This window comes from Aphelocoma coerulescens, assembly GCF_041296385.1.
Source record: "Aphelocoma coerulescens isolate FSJ_1873_10779 chromosome Z unlocalized genomic scaffold, UR_Acoe_1.0 ChrZ, whole genome shotgun sequence".
Taxonomy (NCBI): domain Eukaryota; kingdom Metazoa; phylum Chordata; class Aves; order Passeriformes; family Corvidae; genus Aphelocoma; species Aphelocoma coerulescens.
The window spans coordinates 20,073,059-20,096,890 of NW_027184085.1; positions in this window are offsets into that span (position 1 = coordinate 20,073,059).

A 23,832-nucleotide genomic window follows, 5' to 3' on the forward strand; every position below is an offset into this window, starting at 1 on the left:
CTCATCTCTACAGGCAGCAACTGTTCACAGCATTGTACACTTCTTACAGCTCCATCAAAAATACAGATCCTCTCAAAATCAGCCCCAGTGTTGCTGCAACCTTTCATCACAGTAGCAATCAAAGGTTAAAGGTTGTGTTGGCAGTTCTGAAGATCTGAAACTCCCTACTTGGAGCACAGCTTTCAAACCTGCCAAACCTACGGAGTGGACTTGTCTCTCTTGGCCTTTCAAATGCTCCCCATGTCATGCCAGCCTCTTTGCATAAGTTAGTCTCTTAGTTTGCAAAAGGTTGAGGATCAGTCCAAAATTTATATCAGTCATGATCGTGATGCAGAACTTTGCTCTACCTCCTGCCTTTGCTTTTTGAAGAGCCTTTCACCCCAAGAAACATCCACAGGAACTGTTACTCTGGGGATTTTTTTCCATTGACTCCTTGGAAGATGAAGAGAAGCTTATAAGGGGAGGCTTACTTTTTATCTTTCCCATATTATCTATCTGCAGAAAGATTTGCCACAATCAATTTATGTCTAATTATGTCTCTGTCATTCTGATTAGTTACTTCATATGATGCCAATAGCTGCATTTGAGGCATAACAAAACTGATTTTGTTATCTTATATATCAGATAGCCGGTATTTGGCTGCTATATCAGTTGCAATCTATGTCCATGCCCTGTAGCTTTCTGCACCATTGAGATGGGTATTTTATAGTGCCAATCAAATGCAGTCCCATCTCTGCCCTAGAGTCCTTCTCAGAGGGACACTGACAATTATCTTTGCTTTGAACATTGGTCTTTAAATATACAGGCTCTGCAGACATACAGGCTTTCCCTATATGTCAGATAAGGCCTTTCACAACATTAGTATAGTTCCAGTGGTTCAGAGCTCAATTTTCCCTTTTGTTTACTGCTAATTGTATCTGTTACTTGTTGAAGGAAATAGCCTTTATATAAGCTGTGCTAATGATGTCCTGTCATGGTTTAGGAATGGTACTCCCCAATCCAGTGCCTCCACCAAGACTCTCCCAAACCAGATGCCTCTGTCTTGCTTCCCCTTCCTCTCCCCTTCTCACTGAAGCAGGATGGAGTTGAGAATTGGATGCACAAAATGTGAAGATCATGGGTTGAGATAAGAACAATTTACTGGAAACAGCAATGAGATAAGAACATGAATAGTAACAGCAACAATGTTAGTAACAAAAGTGTACAAAAGAGAACGTGGTTTACGTGCAAAAATGCTCACTGTGGACCCAGGACAACAATGAACATTGGCTTGCCCCCTTCCTTCACGTTTGCTCAACAGCAAATGCCACCCACCCTCCTTCTCAGATGCCTGGGACAGTTCCTTACCCCCACCCCTGGTGTCATAGGTTAGCAAGCTGAGTCTCGGAAGTGATGTTCTTCTTACAGCTTCCTCTATGACCTGATAGAACCTATCAGATGGCCAGTTTGAATATGGACAATTCTTTAAGCCACTTAAAGTTGTGACCGCCTCTGTGATACACACTTAAAAATAGACAAAGCCCCCACAGCTCTCTCTCTCGTTTCTGGCGCTGGGACCGGTGGCTGCAGGGCCCGAGCAGGCCCAGTGGGCCCGGCCCAGGCCCTGCTCAGGCCAGGCCAGGCCGGGCCGCGGCTCCAGGATGACCCCCCCTCAGCAGGACTGTGGGCAGCCAGAGCGGCTCAGAGCCCCCACTCTCCCCCCCCCCCCGCCCCCTCCCCGATGTCCAGCACAGATCATGTGTCATGTGACCAACAGTGATAAGTGAAATTCCACCAGCTGCAAGGCCTGGGTGAGATTAACCCTTTTAGTGCTGTGAAGAGCTGAAAACCTGAGGGAAGAGAAAGAGATGCTTAAAGCTGAAATTCTGTTGTGAAGCTATGATATATCAGAGTATCCTGTTGTAATTTCATGAAGATATGCGGGGTGGAGTGTTCAACTTGTACTTGAGAGCAAAAGCACCTGCGCTGAGATGGGCAGATGCTGACGCAGCTGGAATTTCATGAGAAGTTTGGACAGGGAGAGATGGAAGCGATGAGGACTTTTGCTCCAAATGGGAAAGGAGAAAACCTCAGTTCCTAGAGATGCTCCCAGAGATAGTCCTAGAGATGAAGATGAGGAAGACCCTTTGCTCCCAGGGAAGGAGAAGGGCCTCTGTTCTTAGAGATGAAATGCTCCCAGAGATGGGTGAAGAGAACTTTTGTTTCTGAACAGCTCAACCTTAAAATTGTAATTTCAAGAGTGTAATTGTAATTTCAAGAGTGGACCCTCGAAAGCAGTTGCGGGAAAAGCTGCAAGTCAGGGGAAGGGATTCACATGTGAACAGAGAGACTTCTCTTCCTAAATGGACTGAACAAGGTTATTATGGAAGTGGTAAACAGACTGAACATCTTAAGGGTTGTCTTTTTACATTGACAGTGGGAGAAGGGAGGAAGGTGGGGGGAGGAGAAGAGTTCTGAAGGTGTGGTATGATTTTTTTTTCTTCTTTTAGGTCTGTTAATAAACTTTTTATATTCTTTCAAGTTTGGTGCCTGCTTTGCGTTTCTCCTAATTCTTATCTCACAGAACGTAAACAGTAATGAGTATTTTGGACCAAACCACTACACCTGGCAATGATGTGCTGTGGTATAGAATAACCTCCTAGCGATGCCAACTTAGCCATGCTACTGCAAAAAGTTAACTCTGTCCTGGCCAGAACCATGGTGCATCCAAAACACAGACATCACTGTATTTTTATCCTTCTTTGTTGGGTGTAAAGGGGTGATATCTTTTGTTTTATAATATGCATGGCTTAATCCATATCTTCCGCACTATTTCATGTTAAGGTTGAAACACAAGAAATTATGCCTGAAATCTAGCATTATTAGACCACAAAATATTTTGTCTTTTGAAAATGGGGTAGTTGTCCAAAATCATGTAAACAATGTGGGGTAGTTTGTTTTTGTTGTCAGTTATGTTATTGCCTTAGCAAAAATTATATCTGTACCAACACACCAAATGTCCAAATGCAGTATAGTTCCAGGCAGTATATCTGGATGCATTGCACAGCTTGTCTTTGCAATACCTATTTCTGGAGCTCTTATAGAGAGCTCTTTCTGTCTCATTGAAGTGCCACATAGGAAAAACAAAGAGGAATACAACAAAAATTGTACAGCCAACAAAAAAACAAACGAAAACAAAAATCATTCTGAAATAATGTGGTGAAAAAACTGAATATTAAGGCCAACAAAGAAAAGTATAAAAGAAAGGTGAAAATAATATGAATAATATGAAAGGCTTTGAATGGTAGATGATAATGCATAGAAATAAACTGTGAACCATTGGTCAATATTTAAGAAAATTTGGGCAGATTTTCTTCCCTAGGTCTCTGGGTAGCTTGCAGCACATGATTTAAACAGAGATGGATTATGAAATTCTCACTCCACTGCCATACTTCTGATGCATGTTTTCTTATTGTCTAATCCATTAATGCATTTCTTTTAGACAATCTGCTTATCTTAATATCCTTTCTGTGGTGTTCTCTTATGTAAACTTAGAATCTTTTCTTCATAGATTCCATAAAAATTCTGCAAAACATTTGCATTTCTAGCTCTAAATGTTCTAAGTTTCCTCAGTTTTCCTTTGAAATTAAAAAACTTTAGCCTAGTGTCTGTCTTTCCATTTAAGATTAAATATTCATTGTTCACAGCTCTTTTTTTCCTAATCTTTACCTGGAAAGTAAAAACATGGTTACATTTACCTAAGTAATATACCCATGTCAAAAACCTAGTCCCACCGGGCAAGAGTGGAAGAAGTCCTCTCAGTTGTCAGCTCTTCCAAAATATCCAAAGACACAGTATGAGTTCTGCAGCTATCCATCAGCCATTTCAAATCATTAAGATCATGTCACCTCTGTTTTCTAGAGACAGTATGGGATCAGTGTATAATATTATCCTTTTTTAACTTACTTCTCTCTTTCCTGAACTCTGCAGATCTCTCAGCCTCTGTATTGTGGTCATGACAGTGTTTTTTACTTACCAGAAGCTCTATTTGGTACTCACTTTCTTCATATTATTGAACACATAGGTCTGTACTAAGTGTAAGGACGTAACAATTGACCATTCCAAGTCAATGCACACATCCTTTTAGACCTATAGTGATTTTCTAATAGGATGACTCAAAATAACAGGACACACATTGATTCTCTCCTGCCACACATTCAAGCAGAAGCCATAGGAACTTCCTGGCCCAAAGGTTACATGAGGATCACTGTCTACAACTTCCAGCAATACAGACCTGTCCCACTACCATCACTTAGTCTGAGAGCAGGGGTCTTACCCTTAGGCCACTTCTTGTAGTACTATAAACACATCTTACAGTACTGCAATCTGCCTGGAGCCACTATAGTTTATTTACTTCTGTGTACCAGTCTATGTACTTTATTTTCACTTTTGCATTTTCCTGGGCTTAGGATCACAGTAAGTGCAAGTTACTTGCAATACTTAGGTTTCTTTCTGAGAACCCTTCTCTCCTTTAATGTGAAGCTTTTAAGCAGTAGGCTACACCCAAGATTAGGTATTTCAGTAATTTCAAATTCTGTGAGAATTACAGGGATTAATAACATCTCATCTCAGAAGTTCGGACTTTATTCTTGTGGTCAGTTGACCCCAGACAGATACTGCACCTAACAGTCAACTAAACCCAGCAGGAGAGAGGTAGAAATCCAGAAGGGCAAAAGTGAGAAAAACTCTTGACTCAAGGTAAATAGAGTTCAGTAGGTGAAGAAAAAAAAAAAAAGCCGGAATTGTGACAGCTATATTGATTCCATCCTATTCCAATGCAGTTCCAAAATCTGGTTTTGTTGTGTTTCAGTGGTATCCTCACCAGTGCCTGTAATGCCTATCTGGTGTTCTTATATCCCTGAAGTCTCTCAGCTGTTGTATTTTGTAGTGTTTTTTTTTTCTTTATGCCTTTATTCTGTGAACTGAAGCTAAGTGCCAAAAAATTGTGCAGGTCTCTCCTTCAAGCATTATTGTTGTTTTCAAATTAAAATTAGTATTCTCTGTTACAATATTTAACAGAATTTTGTATCTAAGTGTCATGGGTTAACCACAGCTACCAAGCCTCAAGCAACTGCTCTCTCATTCCTACCACAACAGAGTCAGGGAAAGAATCAGAAGGGTAAAAGCTGGAAAACCCCTGGACTGAGATACACACAGTTTAAAAAGGAAAGCAAAAGCCACACACACAAGCAAAGGGAAACAAGGAATAAATTCACTGCTTCCCATGGGCAGGCAGGTGTTCAGCCATCACCAGGAGAGCAGGGCCCAATCACACATAGTTGTGACTTGGGAAGACCAACACCATCACTCCAAATGTCCCCCTCTTCCTCCTTCTTCCCCCCACTTTATACACTGAGCATGATGGTCTGGAATATCCCTTTTGATCAGTTGGGGTCACCTGTCCTTCCAACCCCCAAGCACTCCCAGTCCCCTCACCAGCGTGGCAGTACGAGAAGCAGAAAAGGCCTTGGCTCAGTGTAAGCTCCATTCAGCAATAACAAAAGCATCTCTATATTACGAACTCTGTGTTCAGCACAATTCCAAACACAGCCCCATACCAGCCACTGTGAAGAAAGTCAACTCCACCCCAGACAAAACCAGCACGCCAGAAAGTAGATAAATCCTTAAAGGTGAAGAAAACACTTTTTCACTTTCTAAAAGTCTCACTAGTCTTTCATGTCCATAAAACAAATTTTACTGGCATCTTGAAAAATATTTTCACTTATTCTTATAGGTTATGATACTCAAGAAAAAAAATACTTTTCACTAGAAAAGAAAGCAGAGGGAAAAGAGAAAGACCCATTTTCCCATTCACTTAAAAAACCAAATTATTTGGAAAAACTCATAATTTTTGAAAGGTTTTGGGAAGAAGAATTCAATAACTATGTTTCCTCACACACATTTAAATAACGTGTCAGCACAGGTGTACTGAAGAAACACTTACTTCTCAACACAAATAAAAAAAATGATCAAAAATGCAACTAGTTCCATGTACATTGGATGATTCACACGTATAAGACTGTACAGGACTGAAATTGTAAGCTGGATCTCATTTCGTTTCCTAAGGTACTATTACTTTCTTGACTTAGCACCTGGAACTGTTGGCAAAGGATAAGAGACATGTTGGTTTGTCAAAAATTGTGTTGGTCTGCTAAGGGTCTTCTTGGAGCAGCTCTGTGAGCTGTACATTAACACACGTCACAGATGCTGAAAATCTGCCCTTGCTATATCAGGAACAAACAGAGGAGACATGGGGAATACTGGTCCCAGCTGGCTGCATATCCATGAACGGCTCTCACTCAGCTCTTCACTTCTTGGCTTGTGAAGAATAGACCATGACCATTGTGACCAAAAATCCCTGGCCACAGTCTTTACCCTGCTGCTGCACCATGTTCTTTTTCAGCAGAAAACATAAAAGTTAATCTGAGGCAAAAGTTAATCTGTGCACCAGTACCTAAGTATTGAACTCCCTGCATTTGCTGTCAGGAGAAAGAAGGCGACAACCTGTTTTTTCCAAGGAACTTTAAATATCTACATACTGCAGAAATGTTAATTTTCTGTTCAGACAATCAGCTACCCAAGTGTAAACTCATCCACCAAGAGTTTTCCTCTTTCCATAAACAGCTTGTAATATTTTAATACTCTGTCCATACGTCATAGTACCACATCTTGACAATATGCTAATCTTTAGAATTGGGATATCTCAGCTATCTGAAAGGAAAATCATGTCTCTTTCATACGTCAGGAACCTCCAATAGCAGTTTGAGTGTGACAGTGAACAGTTTCTGTGATGATTTCAAAATGCTACACCTTTATGCCGTTCACACTCATTTTTAGCAGAGTTTTCATGTTGCCTTTATCCTCAACGGTTCTTGTTTTATAACATAGGGAGCAAGTCCTTTGCTGGCCCCAAATGAGAACATGTTTTTTTCTTTCTATAGTGCTACCTGTCTGCAAGGCTGCAGAGCATATGCTTCAACTGCTAGCTAGAACTACCATCCAATTTAACAATGCTTGCGAATGGGAAAAAAACATCAGCATCATTGCTGGCCAGAATATTCCTGAGGAAAAGCGGAATGTCAGACACGTAGAACTTGAACTGCCTTGTCCCATGGCGCTGGAAATTCTGCAGGAACTGCAACCGGTCTGCTGGAGCTATTAATTTAGTCAGGCTTTTTTCTGTCAAAGGATATTGTAATAGGCTCCTTCCCATTCCTGCTATGCGGCCAGTGAGCAGAATGCTTTCAGTAAAGGTGCACCCCTTTGAAAGGGCAAATGAATCCTGGGGCACCAAGAATGACATCCATTGGATGCTATTGGAAAGAACGAAAATAAAAACTTGATATTGCACCAAGTCAGCATTCAGACTTCCCTGCATAAGATGGGTAAATATAAAAAGAGGTGGTGTCTGCACAGAGGTGCATGGCAGGTGGAAGGAAATGGAACAGAGTGAAAAGGAGAAACTTGCAGAGTCAGGAGGAAAGAAAGTAATACTATTAATAGTCTGGTTTGTTAAAAACAAAAAGAAGAAGAAGGGAAAGGGAAGACTGCTGACTGATGTAGATTTCTGCCTCTTTACACCTCTGAACACTTTTATCTCCTATGATGCTTTTTAGATGAGCAGTACATGCAGTCTGTACTAGCAACAGCAAGGCCGAGCTATTTATGTCCTAGAACGTGCTTTGTGGATTTACACAAGCTATTTCCCCTAAAATAAAGAAACTAGTCTCAGACTTCCCAAATTTCAGGGCCTAACTTAGGAACCAAGATACAGAAGGTCACATAGAAGGATAAACACAGGCCACCTGGTCTGCCGATTCAGGTGCCCAGCATTTCCAGTTTAACCATACACATTCAGCATCTCTTATAATGAATTATATCCATCCCAAATCAGAAAGAAAAGTTGTTGAAAAGATTTGTTGATAGGACTTGGAACCTTTTATACCTAGATTTTTAAATTATTATTTTTTATTTTCAATTCAGAGCAGATATAATCTCAGGTTATCTTTTGGCTACTAGATATCTGCTTGCTGTCCACACTAACTGGCATCTCTGGCACCAGTCTTAATATGAAGTCCAAATGATAGGTGGCTATATATCCTGACATGTATTTCCAACTCTGCACGAAAAGGCACATTAGATAATCACAGCAGGGAAAAATCCACTTCCTTTGCCTATTAAATTGACAAGAAGCTACCCCTGAGCCAGCAGTGTGGCCTTGTAGGCAAGAATGAAAATGGTATCCTGGGGGGCATTAGGAAGACCATTGCCAGCAGGTGGAGGGAGGTGATTCTGTCCCTGTACTCAGCCCTGGGGAGGCCTCACCTGGAGTGTGAGTGACACCTGCTGTGTCCAGTTCAGGGCTCCTCAGGATAAGTAAGACATGAAGAGCCTGGAGCAGTGTTAGGGTCCAATTAAGATGCCTCTGCTAAATTAAAGGTAAAATGAGACCATGTGCCAAAGTCAATAGTATGGATTTTGTTTAACAGTAAATGCTACTGTTAAACAATGCTCCATTGAGGCTTGAAATTTACTCCTTCCTGTTTGTCATCTGTGCTTATATTATGGGAATTTTTTCTTTGACACTGTTTTGAGACAGTTCATTGTGCTCTTTGAGTCCTTACAAGTGCATCCAGCAGCCGACTATGAAGATTATCAGGAGACTGGAGTATCTCTCTTACGAGGAAAGGCTAAGAGACCTGGGCCTTAGCTTTGAGAAGACACTGAGAGGGGATCTTATCAGTGTACACAAGTATCTGAAGGGAGGGTATCCAGAGGACAGACCAGGCTCTTTATGGTTTGGCCGTGGGCATGAACTGAAACACAGGGAAGTTCCACCTGACCATCAGGAAGAGTTTTACTTGTGAGAGTGATAGAGCACTGGAACAGGTTGCCCAGAGAGATTGTGGATTTTCCTTCACTGGAGATGCTCAAAAGGTGTCTGGACTCATTCCTAAGTCCTGTGCTGTAGGGGACCCTGCTTGAGCAGGGAAGTTAGCCTAGATTCACCTCCAGTGGTCCCTTCCTGACTTACCCATTTCGTGATTCTCTCTCTGCTAAGAAGGATCTCAGCTACCTGATTTTTCAGTGTGGTCCTTTCACATACATTAAATTCAGCTGAAAAAAAAAAAAAACGGGGAAGAAAAATTCTCCATGTCTATCCTCCTTTAGGAGTCTCAAGCAGATCTAGCATTTCCATGCAAAAAATGTAATCAAATTTTCATCAAAGGAACTGAAGTTCATCAAAAGTATTATCTGTGTCTTTATAAGCTTTCTCCTAACTTCCATGTGCATGAAATTTTTAGTGATTTTATTCAATGTGTATTCATATAATAAAGATAATTCTTTCACTTTCATTTGAAACTTCTTTGTACATTCGATTAGGAAAGATTTTTAGAACGTATCAGTAAGGACAAAAAAACCTGAACTTTTTAAAATTGATTTTTTTACAGCTTTTGCAATATGCTAAAATGACTGACGAGTAGCTTAAGCATAATCTCTTACTAGGTCAAAGTCACTAAGTCACTAAGTCACTTTGCGTAACTACTATATTGACAAGTGTCACCCAACTAAACTCAAACGCACATTTCCATTTTGATGTCTCATGGGCACATTTTAACTCTCCCTTTAATGTATTTGCTTTCTTATGTCCTGCTATATCTTGTCTTTCTTCTCCTATTTCTTTTTTGACTGTTCAATCTGGCCAAATTTTATACTTTATACTATGTTGTAACTTTCTTCTGAACAGTCTTATATGCAAACCATTAGCTTATGCCTAGCTGTGTTGTGTTTCCTGCTCAGCATCTCAAACATACTGACAAAACGTGGAGAATTCTTCTAGCTTGCTACAGTTTTCTGTGGTTTGTTTCCCAGATGCCAGATGCTGTTGGATATCTAACTCCATCAAAATATTGCAAGTTATAACACTAAGGCAAGGATAAGTATTGTGTTTCTTAAAATTATTCTCTGTGTCTTCAGAATACAAACACTTGAGGTGCAGATGATACTAATGGCCTTAGAATCCTCTGGCCAATATAGGTATTTACACTTGAGCTACTGCTCTAGATCATTGCCACGTTTTTTATCTTAGAGTAGATGTTACTTTAAAATGCAATAAATTATATCAAAGAATACCTGTTTTTCTCCTATGGGTGATGGGGATGAATAGCTCTATTGTATAGGTTCAGGTTAATTACACCCTCAATGTCCAAATGAAAGAGAGTTGTTAGCATGTATGGTACATAGGATACTCAGGGTATAAACTGGTGGAAGTTGGCAAGTAGGGGCTGATCCGTGCTGATGGCCGGGCTGGGGATAAGTCAGCAGATGGAGAGACCTTATATTGTACAGCATTTGTTTCTCTGGGGTTTTATTCTTCTCTCTCCCTCCTTTTCATTGCAATTGTATTTATTGTGATTACTATTATATTTTCTTTTATTTAACAGTTCTTATCTCAATTCACAAACTTTTATTTCAATTCTCCTCCAGACTGGGAAGCCAAAAAGGACTGTCATGTTTTAACTCCAGCCAGCAACCTGGCTTATCTTAAGATAAGATCAAGATAAGAAAAATATTAAATAGTATCAAAATAATACTAATGATAATCACAGAATCACAGAATCATTTAGGTTTCAAAACCTGTAAGACCTAGAGTCCAACCTTTGCTCAATCCTGTCAACTAGACAACAGCACTAAGTGCATGTTCAGTCATTTCTTGAACACCTGCAGTGATGGTGACTCTAGCACCTCTCTGATCAGCCCATTTCAATGCTTGACAACCCCTTACGTTGCAGTGGTTGAGTTCACCATGGGATTGGCCAGGGAGCCTCAGGACCCCAAAACAGTGGAGGTCTGCTGGTGGGCAGGCTCAGAGGTCTAAGACCACCCCCTTTACCCCTTTCAAGTCCATGTTCTAGATAGTTCTCCTGTCCTTGATACCCCACTTGTTCCTGGGTCCCTTGTTCCACCCCTTGCCTTCCCCAGTGGTCACTGTCCTGTCAACCCACATCCTCTCCACCCCTTGGCCCTCAGAAGATTGATCTCTGATGTTCTGCCCTCCCCTGGTGCCACCCCGGATAAGACCCAGGAGCCCTCGGTGTTCTGTGTTCTTTGTCCCTGGATCCCTTCGAGCGGGGACCCCAATAAACCCCTCGGAACTCCATACAAAGGACCCCTCCCACCTCTTTGTCCCCAGCGACACTGCAGAAGCTGTCCGGCTCTGTGTGTGTGTGAGTGGCTGCAAGTATCCACCAACTATGGTGTGTCAGAGTGTGTCTGAGTGCGTTCGTGCGGCGTCCCCTGGAGCTGCTCCGACAAGGACGCTGTCGGGACGGATGCGACACTCTTTCCACCCCCCCCACCCTTACATAAAGAAATTTTTCTTGATGTACGTTCTGAATCACCCATGGCATAGCTTGAGGCCATGTTGTCTTGTTTTGTCACAGGTTACCTGAGAGAGGAGAGCACCCCCGCCCCCCCCCCCCCCCCGCCTTGCTACACTCACACAGGTGTAGAGAGTGGTAAGGTCTCTCCTGAGCATTCTTTTCTCGAGAATAATAAAACCCAGCTCCCTCAGCTGCTCCTCACAGGGCTTGTCCTCCAGACCCTTCCCCAGCTCCATTGCCCTTCTCTGGACTCACTCCAGCACCTCAATGTCTTTCTTGCAGCGAGAGGCCCAGAACTGGACACAGCACTCGAGGTGTGGCCTCACCAGTGCCCAGCACGGGGGGAAAATCCCTGCTCTGGTCCTGCTGGCCACACGACTGTTGATCTAGGCTAGGATGCCATTTGCCCTCTTGGCCACCTGGGCACAACCTGGCTCATGTTCAGCTGCTGTCACCAGCACCCCCAGGTCCTTTCCCACTGGGCACTTTCCAGTCACTCTGTCCCAGCCTGTGGCACTGCCTGGGGTTTTTGTGACCCAAGGGCAGGACCTGGCATTGGGCGTTGTTGAACCTCACACCATCAGCCTTGGCCCATTGATCCAGCCTGTCCAGATCTTTCTGCAGAATCTTCCTGCCCTCCAGCAGATCAGCACTCCCACCCAGCTCCGTGTGGCCTACAAACTTTCTGAGCATCCACTTGATCCTCTCATCCAAATAGTGAACAGGACTGATCCCAGGGAAACCCTGCTAGTGACTGGCCACCAACCAGAGGTAAGGCCATTCACCACCACTCTGGACCTGTCCGTTCTGCCAGTTTTTAACCCAGTGAAGGGTGCACATGCCCACAGCCTTTCCATCATCTACTAAGCAGATCACCTGATCAAAAATGGAGATCAGGTTGGAAGGCCAGGACTATTCACAAACCTGTGTTGGCTGGGCCTGATCCCCTGATTCTCCTGTATGTGCCATGTGATCACACTCAAGATGATTCGTTCTCTAGCACCAAGGCCAGGCTGACAGGCCTGTATTTCCCTGGATCCCCCTTCTGACCCTTCTTGTAGATGTGACTATTGGCCAGCCTCCAGTCACCTGGGACCTCGCTGGTTTATTAGGACTGATGATAAATGATGGAGAGCAGCTTGGTGAGCTCTTCTGTCACCTCCCTCAGTACCCTTGGATGAATCCCATCTGGTCCCATACACCTATGAGTGTCTAAATGGCTTAGCAGGTCAATAGCTACTTCCTACAGGACTCTGGGGAGTGCAGTCTGCTCCCTGTCTCTGTCTACCAGCTCAGGGGACCGATTGCTCTGAGGATCACTGGTCTTGCGGTTATAGACTGAGGTAAAGAAGGCATTAAGGACCTCAGCCTTTTCTTTCTCCTTGATGACACTGTACTCCCTGCATCCAATAATGGATGGAGATTTTCTCTGGCCCTCCTTTTCTGCTTAAGTATTTATAAAAACACTTTATCATCATTCACAGCAGTGACCAGATTGAGTTCTAGCTGAGAGCTCACCTTTCTAATTTTCTCTCTACATGACATAAAGACAACCTTGTACTCTTGTGGAGTTGCCTGCCCCTTCTTCCGAAGGTCATAAACCCTCTTTTTTTTCCTGAGTTCCTGTAAAATACATTCAGCCAGTCTGGTCTTATTCCCTGACAACTTGCCTTTTAGCACATAGGGATGGCCTGCTCCTGCACCCTCAAGATTCCCTTCTTCAAGTATGTCCAGACTTCCTGGACCCCTTTTTTTATTAAGGACTGTTTTCCAGAGTATCTCTCTGAACCAGTGTTCCTAAAAGACTAAAAATATGTATATACAGTCATATATTAATACTATATATACAGTAATATGTTAATAATAATATTGAGAAGGAATGAGAGGGAAAGAGGAATAAAACCCATGAGAAATAAGTGATATATACTACAGTTGCTCACCACCAGCTGACTGATGTCCAGCCCAACCCCCAGAGCAATCAGTAGCTCCCAGCCTACTGTCCCCAATATATATGCTGGCCATTACTCTTTCTGGTATAAAATACCTCTTTGCCTTGTTTAGGTCAGCACCAGTGGCCATGCTCTTTCCCAGAATCTTGTGCTCCTGCTTGCTGACAGAATGGCAAACTGAAAAGTCCTTCATGTAGGGTAAGCACTAATTAGAACAACTAAGCATCAGTATGTTATCAATATTATTCTCATTCTAAATTCAAAATGCAGCACTGTACTACCTGCTAGGAAGAAAATTAACTAAATAAACCAGGACATGGGCGTACTCTAGGTGAGAAACTTTTCATGATATTCCTACAAAAAGGTATGTAAAGGACCATATAGAATCATGTCTGTTGGAGCAAGGCCTTTAATCTGCAGTCCACCAAATTTTTTTACTGTAATACAGCCCTGCACCTCCAGCCTCTTTTGAGGTGTGAAGCTTTGAAAGTCAAGTTAATTAGTTTAATTTTTATTATTCAAATACTATCTGTAGGTTGTGATTAGGTATAAATGTAGAGAAATAAATTAGTCATAGATTAATTACAAGGTTGCTACAAATTATGGTGCTGAGAATGCGATCAAGACTGATCAAAAGGTCAGAAATTTCAAGGGGTTTTGGATCCAGAACTGAATTCATGACTCAGCTCATTAATTCATATGGCAAATCAAAGGCCACTAACACTTGGATTACTGGGGTTTTTTCAGCTCTATAGCCATTAGAAATTAAATTATTATGCAGTGTTTAAATATTCTGTATGACAGTGGTTGCAGTTAAGCATCTTGAAAGGACATGGTGCTCACAGAGTAGGGACATTATCTTGGGTCCTCTCCGAGGATAGAACAATATCTTCTTGTGTCTGGCTGGAAGTCAATATCTATTTCATACTTTTCTGGTAAGCAGGGGCCACTGGACTAAGGCCCTGGCTGCAAAGAGTTACTAATATTAGCTTGTCCTGACTTACAGGTGTACAGGGACCACAGTCTAGTCCAGAGTAGTCTGAATCAATGATCAGGAACTTGCTCCTCCTCATAATACCACTGTTTTTGCTGCAGGCACCTCTCCTGATGGCCTTCTAAATATCTGGATCTTAAGTCCACAGACTCACTGCTAGTCTTACTTGAGTTGCTGTGTTTCCTAATTCATTTAATTTACATGATTTGCATGGCACAAAGAAACCATAATCTCTGCAAATCCCTTTTGATCACTCAAATGTGCCTAAGAAATGCCAAGGATTAGATGGGTTCTCAGTCTTCCTGATTATGAGTGTTAATGCCGACACAGAAACTATTCGCAAAGTACTGTAGCAGAAATAAAATGTTTTTAAATGAACTTATCATTAACTCCCACCAGATATTTACTCATAAAAAAGTCCTGATTCAAGAACAGCTTTGAAGCTGACTCTTAAAAAGATGAAGCACATGAAGATCCAGAGCATTTCCTAGTACAACTTATGAAATCTGAATCACAAATTACTTCCTTACAAGGGCTGTGATACTGTTTCTGTTGAAGAGTGTTTTACTGTTGGAATGTAACCAGGATTCGATGGAAAGCATTTATATAAACTTTCAAAACTGTTGTGTGGAAAGCCTTGCAGGAGAGGCTAAAGGGGAGATCAAAATAGGGACAAGTAGGTATCTGGAAGTGATTACATCAGCTAATGCCTGTGACAACGAGAGACTTGTCCAGAAGGATAAGACCATAGACAGATACTCTTTACAGAACTGCTGAGAGCTATCTGCACAAGCAGAATTAGGCTAGAGCATCTTTCTGAAAAGGATCATCAAAAACAACATTATAAGACACACCATTAGTGTGAAGTCTAGAAATTTTTTCCTGACCTCAGTCAGGTCAGACATGGTGATGTCTAGACAGTATTAGAAGAAAAACGAGAGGCCTTGAAAGAACACACATTTTTTTATATTCACTGACATTTATGCTTCATGCCTCTGTGTAGCATTTTATTCATAGCTACTGCCTCTGGAGGCAATAGTGACCAATCAGTCACCTCCTCACATTGCTTTTGTAATGACTCAAAGTTATGTTCAACAGTTATCTGTAGTTGTTTACCATACTCTGACTGATTGGCTTACACTGGGCTTGGAGCATTAGTATTTTGACTCAGCTCAAATCAAAAGTTTACATGTCTCTTTTTCATGTTAAAACAGCCCAAAACCAAAAGAACAAACAATTCAGGAAATAACTAGAGATGCACCTCATCAGTGTTACATGGTAACTCATACAAGCATGGAGAGCAAGCCGGCCTGTAGGGCAAATCTCTGCAAAAATAGAAGGGTAATTAGAGAACAAACCTCACCTCACCACAAAAAGTCTTTCACACAGTCATTCAAAGCTATTTTTTTCCATCTATATCAATAATCAATTGAGGAATAAATTAGGCTGTAACTCTTTTTATGAGAAATCTGAAAAAGCAATGATTGCCTTCAGATCAATGTGTACCCTGAAATAATACCAGTGAAATGTGATGTAGTCTGTAAATTTTACTAAATGCATACTGCAGTATCCCAGACTGACTGGGCTGAATGTTCTTAACTTCCATGCTTTTTATGGTCTCTGCCACCTTCATAGGGAATTTTGGTTTTTTCATTCAGTTTTGTTGGTTGGATTTTTTTCAGAAAAGAAATTTTGGTTTTAATAAAGTTGCTTTTGACTACAGAAGGTTTTCTACTGCAGTGTCTTTTTTACTGTCATGTTTCAATTGGAAGGCAGTATCTTGGAACCTCCACTGGAAATGCCGGGTGACATACTTCCCCCACCCCATCATGCACGCACCCGCACAAGATGTTTGGCTCACTGGTGACCCTGCCCAAGAGGAGAAGCAACTCTCATACACAGCAGCACTTCCACATGCCTGAAGGGTTACTGTGCTGAGGAAAGCATGAGGACGCTATAAGATGCAAGGAAAGGAATAGCAACTGAAATTCAGAACCAAACCAGAGAAAAGGAAGGGCAACAAGGAAAGCAATGATCCCTTCACTTTATCACCTGACCTGTATCATGACTGTTTACATGGATCTTTTCTGACAGCATAGCATAAGACAGCATCTTTTTCTTCATGGTCTGGCTTTGGGGTGGCCAGGTGACAGTCTACCAGGGACTTAAGTCCCTTGGGGCTCTAGCTACACTAGTCAGGGTATTGTACCTCAGTGTGGATGATCTTCACAACAAAAGCATGGCAGCAAAGGACACTTCATTAGAAAAGGGAAAAACCATTAGAATGACAGCTGAAGAATTCTTCAGTTAATTACAAAACTGCATGGGCAGCTAAGTACCACAGCATTTAATTTAATGAATTACTTCCCTATACTTAGCTACCGTGGGCATGTCAAACCTTTAGCAGCTGATACAAGATCAAAGCTGTAGCAAACAGCTGATCCCTATGCAGTGTCTCTACAGCTTCAACTTGACATTTTGCAGTTTTTAGATAACAACCATCCAAGTGTGAATAGCTCCTTCCTCAAAGTTTATAGCCAGCCATGCAGAACATCAGCAAGTGTGTTTTAAGCAGTGACTACTACTTGGTATGATCCACTTATTCTTACTGAGAAAGAAATCAGAAAAGATGGTGTTTGCATGTGGCAGATTCAGCGTATCTGTCACAGCAGCTTGGCAGAGTGGTGGCTTGCTCATGTCAAGTCTTCCCTCAGGGTAAGAGGCTGGTTTGGCAGCAATACTCAGACAAAGCCACGTGCAGTGAGGAGTTGATTAATAAACTACCTTGCTGAAAGTGGCAGCTCCACTGCAAAATCTCATCCACATATAATCCCACCCTACAGAAAGAAATTTAATTTAGGAGGGCCAGTCTCATCCACTCATCCATGATTTTAGCACCCCAGGGCTCAGTTATTCATTGAGAATGGCTGCAAAATACAGGGAAACAAAATAGTCCACACTTTGAAAAAGTATCCAAGGCTAAAGAGGGACTAAATACATTTCGGTTCATCAAGTGTCTTGCTTGTTTGCAAACAACCATAGGAACTCATTAGATAAACTACTTCCAAAGGAAAGCACACCGTTTCATTTCCCTGTTCACCACTCAGAGGATCCAAACTTACCTTGTTTCCTGCTACATACAATCCACCTGTCTTCCTGTAGAAATACTCCCCTTACAGCCACATCTACACATCTGTAAACACACAAGCACGTTTGTAGATATTAGCCCCAAGTTTTGAGTTTAATATATGCAATGCCATCGTCTCCTAAACTCAGTCCCCACTGAGGATATAGCTCTCAGCACTGGACCAAGGAACAAATACAGTGCTACTGGCGAGGGAGAATGCAGAACTCAGAAAACCAATGCAGAATTACACCCTGAAAGTGGCTGACTATGTCACCCCAGTCGTTCTGTCACCTCAGTCTTCATACATAACCCACCCTATTCAGCAAGTTGAAAGGTTTCTCTGTGTGAGAGCAGTGGATGAGTCATTTCACGAAGAAATATAGAACAACAGAGAATTTGAATAAATAAACAAAAGTAAACCCAGAAAAGCTCATCCTCAACAGCATCTTTATACATACTACTAAATAGAAAGGTTTTCCAAAGTGTTGTCTTTCATTTAGAAACTCCCTCCTTGCTTTCTGTTGTAGCCACAGGATCTCTCTTTTTGTGTTGCACAGACAGAAGAGAACTGCTTTATCAAATACAATAAAAAAAAAAAAAAATTAATTCTGCTTTTAACACTGCTGTGTTTTTTGGGTCACTGCACTAGGGTTAATCCTCTCTCAAAACTTCATGCCACCTTACTGCACTGAATTAGCAATACATTTGCAAGTGTAGTGGTTTGGTCTAAAATACTCATTACTGTTTATCTTCTGTGAGATAAGAATTAAGAGAAATGCAAAGCAGGCACCAAACTTGAAAGAATATAAAAAAGTTTATTAACAGACCTAAAAAAGGGGAAAAAAAAATTATACCACCTTCAGAACTCTCCTCCTCCCCCCACCTTCCTCCCTTCTCCCACTGACAATGTAAAGACAACCCTTAAGATGTTCAGTCTGTTTACCACTTCCATAATAACCTTGTTCAGTCCATTTAGAAAGAGAAGTCTCTTCTTGCTTGTGCTATGAAAACAGTATCACAATGAGACAGCCACCCACTTCCAAATATTGTTCAGTCCATTTAGGAAGAGGAGTCTCTCTGCTCACATGTGAGTCCCTTCCCCCGACTTGCAACTTCTCCCGCAACTGCTTTCAAGGGTCCACTCTTGAAGTTTTTTGGGGTACAATTTTAAGGTTGAGCTGTTCAGGAACAAAAAAACAGAGGCCCTTCTCCTTCCCTGGGAGCAAAGGGTTTTCCTCATCTTCATCTCTAGGACTATCTCTGGGAGCATCTCTAGGAACTGAGGTTTTCTCCTTTCCCGTTAGGAGCAAAAGTCCTCATCTGGTTCATCTCTCCCTGTCCAAACTTCTCATGAAATTCCAGCTGCGTCAGCATCTGCCTATCTCAGCGCAGGTGCTTTTGCTCACAAGCACGAGTTGAACACTCCACCCTCCATATCTTCATGAAATTACAACGGGATACTCTGATATATCATAGCTTCACAACAGGCTTTCAGCTTTAAGCATCTCCTCTCTCTCTCTTCCCTCAGGTTTTCAGCTCTTCACAGCACTAAAAGGGTTAATCTCACCTCGGCCTTGCAGCTTTGCAGCTGGAATGTTGAATTTTTCTTACCGCAGTGGAGAGGGGGGGGGAGCCAAGCCGCTCCGGCTGCCCATGGCAAGGCAGAGGGGGGGGTTCCACGGCTGGAACAGGTCCATTGACTCCAGGATGGCCGTGGCCCGGCCCAGCCTGGCCTCAGCAGGGCGTGGCCAGGCCTGCAGCCACCTGTCCCAGCGCCGGAAACGAGAGAGAGCTTGGGGGGTGGGTTGTCTGTTTTTAAGTGTGGATCACAGAGGCAGTCACAACTTTAAGTGGCTTAAAGAAATTGTCCATATTCAAACTGGCCAGCTGATAGGTTCTGTCAGGTCCCAGAGGAAAGTGTAAGCACCCCTTAGCAAGGACATCCCTTCCGGGACTATGCTTGCTAACCTATGACAGCAAGAAACCACCATGAGTCAGAGTGGTCTTTAACATACAATGCTTTACAATAAAATTTAATTTACTGGTACTTACAGCTGTGTTTTCTTATGCTTTCTCAGGTACAATGGAATAACTGGTGCTTCCAAAATTAAAGGTGAATTTAACCAAAAAAAGTTTGAATCACAGCTGTTGTTTCTACATACAATATATTTAACTTTGACTTTTTGAATCAGATTCCTGGAAAGACTCAGTTAAAACATTATTTTACTTTCCCAGAATTAAAAAGAAAATGTACGTACCTGGGGTTTAATTCTAACCTCTAGCATTCAGCTCTGAATACTGCAACAACAATAGGAAATGTCATTACAAGCTGAAAACTGATGAAGCTCTAAAAAGCAGTAGTAGTTTACAGTACAAAAAAATAAAAGCTAGTTGATTAAAATTATCTAAAAGTTAATTCCTCATTGTGTATCAACTAAGATACAATGCTATCAAAGCTGAAAAAAAATGAAAGTCTGTACAAAGATAATAACAATGCCATCAGCATACAGCTTGGCAGTACAGCTTTTCAATCTGGCTTTCTAAATGAATTCAGTTTGTGTGATCACACTTCTTGCATGGCTTTATCTGACTCTCTCTTCGCTCTTTTCTGCAGTAATTTCAAGTTAATTTGAGAGTAGAGAAAGATTTCTGAAATTACTGACTTCACATTTATTCTGTGAAAAACAGTACCTGCACGAAAAAGGAAGATCCAAATCTGTATTTCAGGGTGGAAGAGGTTGTAAAACAAGCAGTGGCACATACTTGGCAGGCGCTGATGGCCACTCAACTAATAAGTATTGCCTGGCTCATCAGAACACCTTCCTGCATCATCCCCACACGAACTTCAGCAAATGCTGGCTTTTCCTGGAGAAGAGATCACAGCTGTGATGGAAGACAGGCACTGGAAAAAAAAGTGCAAGGAAAATGGTGTGTACATTTAAGGAATTCGGCTCTGCTATCTTCTTCCTTATAAAACCAAAACCAGAGACAAAAATACTCCTTTATGGTGTAAAATAGCATCTTTTAATTAAAAAATTATTGACATAGTCATTTTTGCAGCAAATTCTACAATAGAAAACTATTTCAATGACTTTTTATTGTTTTTTAGGATGACACAAAACAGAGAAGCAACCGTATTTGTCTTAAAAAGAGTATTACTTTTAACTGTCAATGTCTACACTTCAAGGTTGAATTACATCAATTATATTAGTGTGCTTTAAAAAGAAATCAAATTAAATGCCCCATATTTTTGATGCAGAAGTTGTCATTAATATTTTTTTACAAATCTCTTGGAAGCAATTAATAGTTTTGTTGCACTCACAGTATCTTTCTAGGTGATACCAGCAAGACAAGTATACCTGAAATAATGCCAAAAAATGTAACCACCTTGAGGGTGCAACCTTCCCATTTCATAGAAATTTTTGAGTGCAACCATTCAGCCAATTCCTTATACACCTAGTGGCCCATCCGTCAGATTCATGTTTCTTCAATTTAGAGACAAGACTGCCATGCAGGGCAGTGTCAAAGGCTTTGTGCAAGTCCAGGTGGCTGATGTCAGTCACTATTCCCTTATCCACCCTGATGTAACTCTGCCATACAAGGCAACCAGGCATGGTTTGCCTTTCATGAACCCCTGTTGGCTGTCACCAATCACCTCCATGTTGTCCACGTACCTTAGCAGAGTTTCCAGGAGAATCTGCCCTATGATCTTGCCAGGCACAGAGGTGAGACTGACTGGCCTCTAGTTTGTTCTTGGTTTATTGTTGGTTTAGTATATTTACTCCACTTTCATATGTTTGTTCTGTTTTTTTTTGTTTGGTTGGTTGGGGGTTTTTTTTGTTGTTTTAGTTTGTCTATTTATGGCTGTTACCCCTAAGTGGACAACATTGAGTTTAGGATTACATTAAACATCTTAGGAGTAGGAGGAACCTATTAATCTAGTCAGCAGTGGGTTTTTTTCTATAAATTACAGAGCAATTCACAGAAGAGGATAAGTTTTCTATACAAAGAACAGTCTGCTGTATAACTGTATTTTTTGCAAAAGACATTATACCTCCACTTTTTAAAATATCTATGTCACAACATGTGCTCTAAAAAGCCCCACAACTAAGATGTATATTGCAGATATACTTTCATAAAATAAACTGTAAGATTTGAAGTTCACTGGCTTTATCACACTTTCCACTTCAATGAGAACTGTACAGATTTGCTGCTTTATTCTCCCAGATGGATTTTTTTTTTTTTTTTTACTGTCTCGTTTAACTTATTTCACTGCATGAAAGAGGTGTTTTGATTAACCGTGTGAAGCCTAACTAGGTCAGGATGTATTGAATCTGAGATTTTGATCAATCTAATGACTCTGTTCTTGTGTGTTGGAAAAACAAAACTCTACGTGTAAACATCTGCAACATTCTTGATAATGGTTTTTAAAAGCACTTATGTTTCCTGTGACTGACTGACACAAAACCACCCCTATATGTCACACAGAAACTAACTCTTTGGCTTATAGAATCAGAAGTAGGATAAAATATCAAGTTTAACTTGATCTATCTTAATTACACCTTTTCTTTCTTTGCAGAATATAATGCCATCCTTAGCTCCACAAGAACAAAACCCAAACAGACAGCCTTTACCCCAGCTCCCTGGCAATTCTCAGCCTTGGAATCACTGCTTTCATTTTAAGCTTAGTTGTAGGTGAAACATCTAGTTACAGTATATAATAAAATGAAAATGCAGTGGGTAGTCTGTCCTTTGTTGTGTTGTTGCCTTACAAATATGCTTTTCTTTTTAAACAGCACTGCCTAAGCAAATTCTGTAATTAAACAGTACTGTCTGAATCTAGAAATTCACAGTGCAATGTTGTTAATGTTTGCTTCCAAAAAATATTGACACACTTATTTTTTTTTAAATTACACATTTTTTCCAGTATTTGTACAGCACTTCTTGACTATACCAGTGCTCTCAGAAGCAGAATATATAAGATTCACTATTATAGATGCATTTTTTAAAAAATCAGTCTCAAGTAGGCATAGGAGTTCTTCCTAGTATTTGTTTAAAATTCTATTCAAGTGAAATGCTACCACCAATTTTCCCATTTGTCAGTAATTCTATAAGAACAAGATACTACTGGTGAACATGTTGTTGTACATTTCTATACTAAGGTAGGCCCTCATGTGAAAACTGTAACCACTAGCCATAAAACTCAGAGTTTGATTTGAATTTTAAGCTGGACTTTTTTTTTCTTTTTTTTGACACATACAACTTAACATGTAAGGACAACTGCACGATTTGACTCTGTGGAACTCTAAGAAGGAAATTGCCCTTATTGGCTTAATCTTTTCTATCTTCAGTTAAGCACAGCTCAAACCACCTGGACTATAAAACCATCTTCTTGATGAAATCAGTGCCTAAAGATCAGGAGACGATTTGAACAGTTTCTAAGTAACTGCACAGGTGCCCAACTTTAGACAACTTTTTAAACTGGCAGAAAAATAAGAACCCATGACTAAAAATGAAGTTTGAAGTTCTAAAAAAATTGCAAATATAATCCAACTCCATGATGACTGTAACAAGTCATTGGAACACAAGGGATGTGGTTCATTAGTCATGAGCTTGAAATTGAACGTCCTTTTGAATGATATGCTACAACTCAGCCACAAAGTATCACATATGATAGTTTTCAAATACATAGGATGGAAAATAATTACATTCTCTGCAGGAATTAGTGAGTAAAATTTTATAACTTGTGAAAGCATTATGCAGGCATTCAGAAGACATTGATCATAGTCGCTTCAAAATTTGCATTTTAGGACTGTATTTTCTGACTGTATCATCATATGTCGATTTGCCCCTATGGAACAGAACGACTGAATCAGATGTTACTACTATTTTTACAATATTTTTATTATTACAGTGCCATTTTCATGCTTATTTAGATTGCTCAGAGTACTTTTCATTCTAGAAAAGTTACATGCCCAACTTCTATGTGTTTAACCTTCTTTTACAAAGGATATCCTTAAAGTCTAATATTAATCTGATAGCACTAAGAAGAGAAAAACACTAACCACAATATTGTAGATGACATCCAATGATATACATTAAAAGCAGTTTCTCTCCCACTAATTGTAGCCATCTGATTCTGCCTTGATTTGCCTTCAAATGTGCTTGGCTATATAAAATTTTGTTTCCATCTACTGGCACCAGTTCTTAAGAAGTATAACTATCTGCTGATTTATTTGCAATATTCATAATAATTTGTTATGTCCTCATACATAGATCAGTTATCTGTCTTTAATATATTGCTACCTTCTAGCTTGATGTCCTAAGAAAATGAAGCTT